Raw genomic sequence first — 13,188 nt, 5'->3', positions numbered from 1 at the left:
TCTATCTGCATCAGCTGGGAATAGTATTGTTTCACTGCTGGTAAGGTTATGTTGGTCGTGTTAATGTGTTAAAAGTAATTTCATTGTGTGTTTGTAAACATATTAAAATGGATGGTGATATCATAAATAAATGGATTGATGACAGTTTAAATGATAGTTTGTCAATAGAAAACATCAATAGTGATGATGAATATATACCTTCACCTGACGACAGTAACAGCGAAGAGGATTGTAATCTTTCACCAAAACCCAAAACGACGAAGACTTTGTAAAAGGTATGAATATATATATTTGTTTATTTTAGATTTGTTTTAGATTATATCTGTGGTCATTTTAATATCAAATATAGGTAGCTTTGCAGTAATTGACTATTTTTGACGGATTTTATAGTCAACCCTTGCAAAATCGCTTTAAAAATCTATGACATTCGGGCGCATTTCAACTGCCAGTTAGTGGGTTAACTGTTTATATTTTAACAATGATTTGACGGTTATAAACAAAAGTTAGTCATCATAAAATATTCATGTTACTTAACTTGAAGTTTTAAAAACCATGGCTAGGCCTAGTATGTCTCCATCTTGCAGAGAATAACTAAAAACTACTGTAAACTTATTATGTAAACATGATGTTTTTATGCTTTGGGCCTTTTAAAAAAGCTTTATCGTTGACTTTTGGCTTTATGTTCTAACATCGTTTGTTTATTTTCAGGTTGTTTGATGCAGACGACACGGATAAAACTTCCAGTGAAGCCCAAACGAACAATACCGATCCAGCTTCTGGAAAATGAAGGAAGCTATAGTTCTGTTTGTGATGTTAGCCCAACAGTGAACCAAAGTGGAAAAATAAATCGATCTCTAGTTCCTTACAGTGAAACAGAATCAGAAAAAGACTCCACTTCTGATGAACTAACGCCGATGAAGGAAAAGAAAAAAACTAGAAAAAGACAGCGGAATCCGAAGAATTGGAAGAAAAATGTTAGGAAGGAGAGGCGACAAACGGGTAGATCATACACCAGCTCATGTGGTTAAGATTGTTCCTCAAAAGAACCTTCAACACTTAGACTGCAAATGTAAATTTAAATGTAGTAATAAAGTAAGCAAAGATGAGCGTGAAGCTGTTATGCTGAGCTATTATAAAATAGACCAAAATGAAAAATATCAATTTCATACTAAGAAATACAGAGTGCAAAATGTCAGTAAGAACAAAGGTGAAAAATAATCCCCAGAAAAAGAATTCCTTTTCATATTTTTTTACATATAAACAACACGAAAGATTAGAGTTTTGTAAACAGTTTTTTTCTCCAAACTATTTTAGTGAGTCAGAAGACCATTTACAATGTTCACAATAATAAGGACAAATCAAGTGAAGTACCGAAATCGACGAAAGAGGAAAAAAAACTAAAGACAGGACGCAAAAAGCTGATAAAGATATTCTTAGGAAACATATTGAATCTTTTGCAAAAGTCGAGTCCCATTACTGCAGGGCAAAAACAGCAAAAGAATATCTTAGCCCTGACTTAAATATCAGTAGAATGTTTGACATGTACCTTGAACATTGCAAGGAACTTAAGGTGAAACCTCTATCCATATCAATGTATAGATCTATTTTCAATAATGAATATAATTTGGATTTTTTGCTACCCAAGTCCGACAGATGTGACTTGTGCGAAGAATACTCTATGTCCCTAAAAGAAAATCGAATGACAGAAGAGCTTGCTGCCAAATATGATGATCATATGTTCAATAAAACATTTTATGAGAAATGAAAGAAAAAAAAGACCGAGAGAGTAATGAAGTCGTTGTATGTTTTGACTTACAAAATGTTATAGCGCTACCTAGGGCTAACGTAAGCTGTTTTTTTTTACAAAAGAAAGTTGAACGTATACAACTAACTGCACATTGCTCAAAAAGACAAAAAAGGCTATTGCGCATTTTGGCATGAAGCGCTTTGTGGTCGTTCTGGGAATGAAATTGCCAGTGCAGTGGTAAAAATAATGGAAAAAATAAGTTCACAGCGTTTCCAGATGTTAAAGATTATATTTTGTGGAGTGACAGTTGTGTTCCCCAAAACAGAAACTCTGTCATTTCATATGCCATTTCTTTATTTTATGGCAAAAAATAAACACATTGAACGAGTAACAATGAAATATTCTACTCCAGGCCATTCATGCATACAGGAAGTAGATTAATGTGCATTCCAACATTGAAAAAGGCACTCAAAGTAACTGAGGTTTGGTCCCCTGTTTCTCTTTTAAGAGTAATCATCGCATCTAATAAAAGTCACCTTATTCAGTAATCCAAATGTTGACAAATGACTTCTTCGACTTCCAAGCACAAAGCAAGAACCTTGCGTATCAAGATTGCCCTTATACTAAAGTGTGCCAACCTTCAATTTTGCCAATCTAATTTACTATCAGTAAAGTTTTAAAACCAGCCATGATCCTTTGGAACCTTGGAACTGCATTAACTTGGTGAAAAAAAAATAAGTCGAACAGATCTACAGGACGAGCAACAACTACTCTGCCGAGAATTCTCTGGGGAGCAAACGTAGTGCGAGACAGGAAGAAATTACCTTCAGACAAGATTAAAGACATAAAATCTATGATGAAATGGATGCCTACAGTTGATGTAGACTATTTAAATACAGTTTTTTGAATTAAGGACCTTTTGGACTTTAAATATTGATTTGTACTCAGGGACAAAAGGTTCCATCTGCACGTTTTTGTTTTGTTTAAAAAATGCCTAAAAAATTGTATTTTACTAATATTTCAATAAACTGGGGTTTTTGTAAACACTAACAAACTGTTGATTATTTATAACCTAGAATTTCTTTCAGTACAATATAAAGTTGCCCTGCAGAAGGTCTTAAACTTTTAAAACGCTCTACTGTAAAATTTGTTAAAATGCAGATAGAACCCTCTGGTTCTGACGTCTCGAAATGACCAATCATGCAAAAAATTATTTATGTAGTCTTATTTCGATTGAATTATTACATCTACCAAATATAAAATTTTTCTATCAGGTAAACTTATATAAAGCTTTTGTTTAGAATTTTTCACTCTCCGTGATTATGCAAAAAAAAGTACTTTAGAAGTACCTAATCATTCAAAGTCTCATTTTACTATATCAATTATAATACCAAATATACAATAAACAATCTCACATCTTTATTCACAAAAAATTGTGACAAAAGAAAAAACACAATTATGTATAAGGAAACCGATAATAATGCTTAATAGAATAGAATTGAGCAAATTCACATTCTTATGTTACTTACCTATGAAAGTTACACAAAGATATAATGGTGAAATTGAATAGTCTACAAGAAGGAATTGGGTTAGAAGAAAGATACCTTTTTATATTAAATAATTCAAACCATATGTAATTAAACCGCGATGCAGCGTTTAACAGGGTTAACTAATCTTGTTTCCAGATTGAATAATCATACTAATACAGTTGACTTACTTTATTTCATTATGTTTCAAGTACATTTTTGAAGTTATCTGTATCATTAACAGACATGTAATAATCTTTATAAACCTCCCGACATCCATAAATATGTTGGTGCAACAAAGACAAAATATATATAACACAGTGGATTGTCAAATCCTAAATAGAGTCAAAGTAAACATGTAAATAAATACTCAATATCATTAGTTGTATAATTAATATCAACATTAGCAAAATAATACACACGGCTAGCTTAGTTTGCAATCATGACCATGAATGGCAAAACAGGCTCAACGGCAGCAAAGATAACATCCAACGGAAGATTCGGTGAGCAAAACCCAGCTGGATGACAAGTGTAGTGTACCATGAGCTGAGTGAATGGGTTGACAGGAGCAACGACCAGACAAGAGCAGAGATAACAGCCAACAGATGATTGGGTGAGCAAGTCCCAATTGGATGACAACTACAGTGTGCCATGAGCTGAGTGAATTGGTTGACAGGAGCAACGACCAGACAAGAGCAGAGATAACAGCCAACAGATAAATGGTGAGTAAGTCCCAATTGGATGACAACTACAGTGTGCCATGAGCTGAGTGAATGGGTTGACAGGAGAAACAACCAGACTAGAGCAGAGATAACAGCCAACAGATGAATGGGTGAGCAAGTCCCAATTGGCTGACAACTACAGTGTGCCATGAGCTGAGTGAATGGGTTGACAGGAGAAACAACCAGACTACAGCAGAGATAACAGCCAACAGATGGATGGGTGAGCAAGTCCCAATTGGCTGACAACTACAGTGTGCCATGAGCTGAGTGAATGGGTTGACAGGAGAAACAACCAGACTACAGCAGAGATAACAGCCAACAGATGAATGGGTGAGCAAGTCCCAATTGGCTGACAACTACAGTGTGCCATGAGCTGAGTGAATGGGTTGACAGGAGAAACAACCAGACTAGAGCAGAGATAACAGCCAACAGATGAATGGGTGAGCAAGTCCCAATTGGCCGACAACTACAGTGTGCCATGAGCTGAGTGAATGGGTTGACAGGAGAAACAACCAGACTAGAGCAGAGATAACAGCCAACAGATGAATGGGTGAGCAAGTCCCAATTGGCTGACAACTACAGTGTGCCATGAGCTGAGTGAATGGGTTGTCAGGAGCAACGACCAGACAAGAGCAGAGATAACAGCCAACAGATGATTGGGTGAGCAAGTCCCAATTGGATGACAACCGCACGATCCGCAAGCTGAGTGAACAACAAATTGGATGAGTCTTGGCCATCTGAGCTTCACCATGTGTTCTGTTTTTAAAGCTAGCTGTTCAGTGGCTATTTTGTGTTTTAACTAAATGTGTTTTAAAATCTTGAGGAGAGATCATTTTGTGCACAGAAACAGAAGAGAAAAAAAATGTAAAAAAATCAAATCCAACTTCTTAAAGAATATTTACAGAAGCTATATTATAATATTCATAAGAGTTAATTCTATCCCAAGCTTTATATTGGCTACGTCTAATGTGTATAATGGAATTTATTAATTATTCTATAAGTGACACCATAAAATACTTTAATGAAATGAAAGTAACCAACCTCTGTCATATATATTGGTTAACTTTTTTGCTTTTTACAATAATTATGCATATGTTATAACTAGTCTACTGGTTAACTTTGTTAGTAGTTGGAGAATAACTGCCTGAGTAACACATAATTTACTAATAAGCTTTTTAAAAGTAAACAAAACCATTCTCAAAACATTAAAATAAACATAAACCCGTGTGGAAGAGCCCTACTGTCAGATGCATTTCAAATCCACAAAGAACACATCTAGAATATAAGAAGTTTCACATGATACCAAATACATATGTAAATTAATGAATATTTGACATAACTAAAATCAATGTGCCAAAATCAAGAAATCAATTTTAACTCAATCCTACAGTTTTCAGATATTACAGTAACATCATTGATTTATTAGTGATGAGAATACAGTGGAAGAAGTAGAGAATACAGTCCAGTGAAGGGAATAGCAATTTGAATACAACCATGCCATCTGAGCCCACGAAAACAATTAGTGACGCACTGCCTCTCCCACTCAATTACAGCTTCTTCCTGACACGGCTTCTTTTGTCTTCTAGAACACGGCTTATTGTTAACAAGAATAACAAATTTTGTTAGCCATTAACATAATATAATTATATATTATTAATATGAATTATTTATAAAAATATGTGGGGGGTGGGGGGGGGGGGGGGTGGGGGGGGGGGGGGGTGGGGGGGGGGGGGGGTGGGGGGGGGGGGGGGTGGGGGGGGGGGGGGGTGGGGGGGGGGGGGAAATGTGATCCAGTGCTTAAATAAATACTTTATTACTAACGTGTAACCCGGTGAGCGCACGATTGCTTAATTTTCGAGGTAAATTAATTTTTTAGATACCACTTAGGGTAAACAAAATCATTGAAAAAAACAAGTTGAAATAAATTTTTTTGTGCAAAAGTGGGAAGCCTACATAGATTTGCTTCCTATGTAGGCAAATAGGATGACACGAACGCTGTTACTTGCTGAACACTCACCAGATGAACTCGCCGTACAGTCATAATATTGCTCTGGAATTGCTTACCAATACTGCCATGAGAACGATCTTGGCAGTGAATGTTTCCAAAACCAAGCAGCTGGCTTTCGGGAGAAGAAGAGGTCTTGGTTCAAACTGTGCCTGGTGTGTCTTTGGAAGAATACTCTGCATTTCTTGGAGTAATTATAGACAACCAAATCTCTTGGTCTCGGCATATAGATGCCTTAACAGCTAAAACTCAGCTCCTGTATTTATGTTCTAAAGCGCATCAGACAATCACGTAAGTCTAGAGACTGCTATGATCGCCTATTATGCGCTCTTTCAGTCACACCTGCAATATGGGCTGGCTGTTTGGGGAGCATCAACAGCAACAAACACAAAACGTATCTTAGTATTGCAGAAAAGAGCAGTGAGAATACTGGCCAGTATAAACTCTACAGACTCATGCAAAGAAGTTTTTGCGACATTAAATCTAGTTTTTTTAATTCCATTGTTATTATTCACATTATACTGTAACATTGAAACAATAAATGATTCTCATACAATGTTAACTCATTATATGTAAAGTAGATTTTTAAGTAGTATGAACCTCTCAGTAGTTTTTTAACTAACCAATAAAACTATACAACTTCTGCCAATTTACATGTATTAATAACCAACGGGAATTTGATGAAAATAAAACCAAATTTTCATTAATGAATTTTATTCAGAAACTAGATACTTATAAAAAATAATTCACTAACAGCGGGAGGGGTCGGGGGAGGGGTTAAGGTAAAACTTATGTACAAGCAGGATGTTTATACTAATTTAATAATTTTCATATAGTTTTACAATTCTTATTCCAATAAAATTGTACTTCAAATATTTAAACATATCACATAAATCATATTCTTAAAATTTAATTTGTATTACTGTCAACATATTATTGCATCATTATGTAACAAAATTTTGATATTTAACTATATCAACAATTACAAAATTATGCAATACAATTTATTTAAAAAATACTTTTACTAAAAAGCAAAAAGTGTTTAGAAAATATATGTTTACCTTTGTTATTAATTACTAATTTGTTAAATAAATGAAGAAACATTAGTTAGGAGGAAACCATAACATACATTGCACCTAAAATATTACAGTATCACTACAGTAAACAATTTTATGAAACCTATATCTTACAAAAAATAATGTTTGTTTAGTAAAAATCAACAACAAATGCTTTCTAATGCATACAAATAATTAAAACATCAAAAGAAATACAAATACTATTGAAAATGTTGAATAATATTCATAAAATTTTCCTTAAAAATGAGTTTAAACAATATAAAAATTTGTGAAAAATATTACAACTACACTGCGCTAGTAAAAATCTACCAAGCCTTTTAATACATTTTTCCAAATTTTTCCTCAAAATTCAAATATTCTTCTGCCTTAACAAGGTTTTATAGAATAAACACTGTTTTGTAGCAACAGATTGAGACCTTAATTTTCATTATTAAAACATTACATCATATTCGTTGCTATGAAATATGTTTCATTTAGACTTTAAAGAATACAAAAATCACTTAGATTTCAGCTGTTATAAATAAGCTGTTTTTGATCAAATGATAGAATTTCAATCAGGTTTTTTTAACTGAGCAGTAATAAAATATGTAAAATCTTACAATGTGCATTTTATTTTATTTTGATAAAACAACTGCAATTAAAGCTAAACTATAGTATGAGGACATATCATTGCAAGCCCGGCAGTTTAGCTTTAATATTTATTATTAATGTAAAAAAAAATCTCAAATCAATAGTTTTTTAAATACTAATTTTACAGCAAGAAACTAATCTTCTATATGGATGCAAAGTTTAAATTGTGTATGACAGACATAAGTGCATTAAACAACAGTGTATTTCACACAGTTCAGGCTTGCAACATGTCTTGTACTATAACCAAAATAATGGCATCAACTTTTACTGTTAATACAGATGATGCTTAATTGCCTTATAAGATTAACATGACATCAAATTTATTTAAAAAATATGATTATACTTTGAAATTATAAAATTAAATACACAATAATATATGCAATATTATGTTTCATCACTCTTAAAAAAAAGTAGGGTAAGTAGAGTGCTATTATATATGTAGGACAGTATGACGTGTGACTCAGTAATGGTCACATGGTACTTATTATGTAAATTAAAATATTTTATTCATAAAATGAATTATGTTCAGCAGATAGATGACTAAATAAAGTATGACTAAACTGAGTTTTTAAAATGCTAAAATTAAATTCTTGTGATTACAGTGGAACCTTGATATATCTAAATCTCCATATATCAAATTCCCTGATAAATTGAAGTTTTATCATTCCTCTAGAATGTTTACTTCAATGCTAATTTTACCTCTATACATCAAATTTTTACCCTTAACTCTGCCTACTGTTAAACATCTGTACGAGGTTTAATAAAATTCTATCGATTGTTTCAGTTTAATCAGTGCAACAAACAAAAGTACATTACCTGTACTTTTCATGTCTTGTGACTTGAAACCCTCACCACTGACACTCCTTTGTTTTCTATTGTCACCAGAGGTAAATCACCACTCTCCACCCTATTTGTCATGGACGTTACTGTAATTTAGGCAAATTTTCCAGTGAACCATGGGTAAAGTTTCCAATATTTTCATGTAAAGGTGCAATGGCAAACATATTGTATTTATTTAACTTTTTCAATGATTATTTCATGTTCCCATTTTATACTGTAATACTGTACGCGTCACTAAAATCATAATCAAGCCTACATTATTACTGAAGTTTGTAAACCTCTTTATATGGAAATCTGTCCCAAACACCCTTGATATACCAAAATCTCACAATATCAAAATTTTCTATGTTATAGAAGGTTTGTATTTTCCCTTGAGATTCGATATATACAGGCTCCACTGTATAATGCAAAAGTAAATACATTTTTAAATAATGATTAATATAAATTTAAAAATATCGGCTAATCTTCTTCTTTCCATTTTGTAGGCACACATTTTATTTTGTTTATATAGATTTTAATTTTGTGAAATGGAAGTCCCTAGAAGCGTATAACATTTGGACAACAATAGTATTAAGCTGTGATACAGCAAAAAAAATAGATGAATATACAACAGCTATCTTTACAGTGACTATTACATTTATAAACAATTAAAAAGGTAACTGGCAAGTAACAAACAGACATTTTTTCTAGGAATATTAATATATTTAATTTTTATTACAATTATGAGTCCATTCTTTTATAATGAATATCAAGTTTACAAAAATATGAACCGGCTAAGGAAAACTTAATTTAAAATAAAGAGGAAATCAGTTAATATAATTTTGATAACATTATTTAACGGCTGGGAAAATGAAGAAAACAGCAATATCTGTGAACTTAAACTCATATATAATTAATTGGATAGCAATTTACATCTTGTTTTTTTTTAATGAATACTGAAAGTTATGAAATCCGTTTTCATGTATTTTATAGCTGACACAAAAGAAAAATGGCAGGGAGGGTTAAAATAGCTTAGGAAACAAAACATTCAGTTAGATACTAAAGAATTAGTTTGAACATCATAGGTCAATCAATAATTTACTTGTAAGTCCACAGCTATTTAAAATTCACTACACCAGAAAAACAAGATATTTTTTATTGTATTCATAAAAAAAAATGTTTTTTTAGTCTCCAGATTAAAAGATGCAATATTTCTGTATCAACATTTACTACCACAAACCCATTTACCACTAGTGGAAATACAAACACAGCTTTAAATAAACTTTTTTAAATATCAATAAAAGCATTTGAATATACAAATATGTAACAATAAAGTATGGAGTAAGCATAATTATCTTGCATACATTATGTTTTGTAAGGCCTCATTTTCTTCCTCGTAATTTTCTCTTAGGTGGTGAAGACTTCACTGGAGATATGCTTTTTTCGCCTGAAATAAGAAAAAATAATCAAAATGCCATTTTTTTTGCAAAAATCCAGGAATGTAGGATATACAAGAATCACCTAACTCACTGATATTTGTGAATAATTTTTGTGCTATTTAACATTATGAAACTTTGTGTGAATCCAAAATAATTCCCTGCAATGTTAACCCTTAAGCGCGGTATAAGAATATGTCCATGCCATCAGAATTGCACAAAACGCAGCATACCAGGATACCCGTATTGTCGTACTTTAGTTTACTGTATACAATTATAATTCATGAAAATGCTGTAAATGTGGAGAAATGCAATAAATGTATTGAATTAATGACCATCAAGAAGCAAATTGGATTGCATGTCACGTACAAAACCAATAAAAAAAAAACCAGTGCTATTCTTTTATTGATGCTTACAATGCAAGGTGCGGCATGGCCATGTATATTTTAGTCTCACATTGCAAGATCACACAAATAAGGCTACTTTCTCTAGAGAACTCCAAAGTTTTGTATAGCAGTCCTAGTACCCAACATACTTGCTTATAGGCAAATGTATACTGAATATAAATTATACAAATTAGTATTAACAGATTAACTGTATTTTTTAACAATTAAATAGCATTAAGACATTAAAATCTAAGCTTCTATAATATAATGAAATATTTTTAGATTTGGGACGAATTCATATTCATAACACAGTTTTAAACTTTAATTTCATGTTAAAGTGGAGCCTCAGATTTGCAGGCCGGCAGCTGACTCACACGTTCCCTCTGAATAAAAAAAAAAAAACAACAAATTACATCAATCTTAAGAAACAAGCTATTTCTATCTATTTATTAACCCTTTTAACCCCTTATTGGACTTGCCAGAAAGCCCATGGCGGATAAGGGACTGTAGTGCAGAATTGAGGGAAAATACATCTAGTTTTCTTATTTTTGAAGATAATTTTGAGGTTTTTGTTTTAAATTGTTCACAAAAATAAGTGTACTTTTAGAATGTAATAGTTAAAAAGTACTTGTACAGAATGATTTCTTTTTTTTTATTTAGCGATATATATACATAAACATTTTTTTATATTTTTTATAGTTTGGACATACATAAAGGGCAGAAAAAAAAAAAAATTGTAGGCCCTGAAAAATGAAACAATTTTGCTGTACACATATTTCTTACTACACACACAAAATATGAAGAACTTATCTAGATAAATGCAGAAGATATATCCTATTTATTGTATTGCTGCATAAGCACTTCTTCATAATATATTCCATGTCAGTAAAAAGTATACAGATATGTATACTTGTTTTTGCACTTTCTTGAAGTAATAACAATTGTAATTGTTTGTAACACTAAAACTTGTTTAATTTTTCAAAAAAGTAAAAGAAATAATATAATATTTACAATATATACATTTTATATAAACAACTAAGTTCATTGTCTTCAAAAATAGCACCTTCACCACTAATAATATTGTTTATCAAAGTGTTTTTTCACTCACTGGTGACTTTTTCTCTACAACGTTTACTCATGTTTTTACTAATAATACAATAAATCACACGAAAAACAACCGCTTTCAATCACGCAAATAATTGAGGTTATAACTTCAGCATACAACAACAAATGCAACTGAAGTCGTCTGACGGCTGACATCGACAAATAAACTACACTCAACGACGACGAAAATATAATGCCAATTGGAAGGTTTATTGTTTTTGCATGTAGCCTGTTTCTTCACCGACCACTATAACCAAAACTGAGGCATTTTGGACATATTATTAGCGAGCTACGTTAAACTCTCGAGACGTCCGGTATATCGAACGTTGGGCATTTTAGCTAGACCACCTCTGTCCGATATATCGGATGCCGGGACTAAAAGGGTTAATATAAAAATTAGCCTATATGCAATGAAATAAATTGGGATTGAAACGTTTAATTGAGATTGCAGTTGTTATTATTAAAAAATGAATTCAATGTTAACTTATGTGTTAGTAGAACCTTATTCACACAGAGCAAGCACATCTGAGTCCATATTAAGATTTTTGTTAAGCCAGAAATCAGACAACGAAAGATTTTTCTCACCAACCAACTGCTTCTCCTCATCCTCAACCAACAGATATTTACCTTAACAATGACAAATCAGCCTGTTAGTCCCGGACACTTCCCTGGTTGTTTGACTTTAGTATTCATCATTAGTTTTTGCTACAAAATAAACTTTGAATGATAATATTTCAAATTTCAAATTAAATTGAGTAATAAATTTGCCATTGTTAAATTTGATTCAGCCTTTTTAGATACTCCCACATCCTTGAACTTAATATATTTTCTGTATTTATACAAAATTAATTTACATCTATGTTACTTATATTTCATTTATATTAAAATTATAATAACTAATATCAATACTAGTAATTTTAATTTGTTTACACCTTAGATTTTCAGACTAAGTTTAATAACTGCAGTGTATTTCCAATATTACTTCTGTCAAATTAAAAAATAGAGCATTTCTAATTTTAAAAAGATATATAAAAAATTACACAGTTTTTAAGCACATTTATTGCTTTTTTTGGTTTAGAAACAGAGTTGAAAATATACTTTCAAATGTCAGTTATTTAATGTGGATAAGATTGTTTTTGAAAACAAAGACATGGAGTGCAAATGTCTTATTGGTAGAATATTTGATTTTCCTCTATAAATCCCCATATAATATAGGGTGTTTAGATAAATCTTCATAACTTAACCCTTTAACCACCACGCCAGAGATATATCATGCAACTCTAGTTTGTGAAACAACCCACCATGCCCGAGATATGCCGTGCAACTGTAGTTTTGTGAACAACCACCATGCCCGAGAATATGCCGTGCAACTGTAGTTTTGTGAACAACAAGTCATGCCCCGAGTAAACTTCTTGTTTTCATATTAATCAGCGGTTTTATTTTTGTTGTATTAGCTGTTTTATTTTTGTGTTACTTGGTGCTCTATTATGTTAGAAATGTCTAAGAAGATAGACGTCCCAGTCGGTGGTACAAACTTGTAAACACTATTCAAATTGGACGCCACATGCTTTCTATCGTACACGAGATTTGGGAATGGTTAAGTTGATATTTTTACAAGGCGTTTCTAATGTTTATTTGTAGACAGTTGTGTGTGATAGTGGCAATATGTTGTAATGACAGGACGAAGAGGATCTACTACTACTGTTACTAGAATTTCTTAGTTCACAGTAGGGTCCT

The sequence above is a fragment of the Homalodisca vitripennis genome, chromosome 4, assembly GCF_021130785.1.
Source record: "Homalodisca vitripennis isolate AUS2020 chromosome 4, UT_GWSS_2.1, whole genome shotgun sequence".
Lineage (NCBI taxonomy): Eukaryota > Metazoa > Arthropoda > Insecta > Hemiptera > Cicadellidae > Homalodisca > Homalodisca vitripennis.
The sequence above is the reverse complement of the archived record's forward strand: the minus strand, read 5'-3'. Positions refer to the sequence as shown.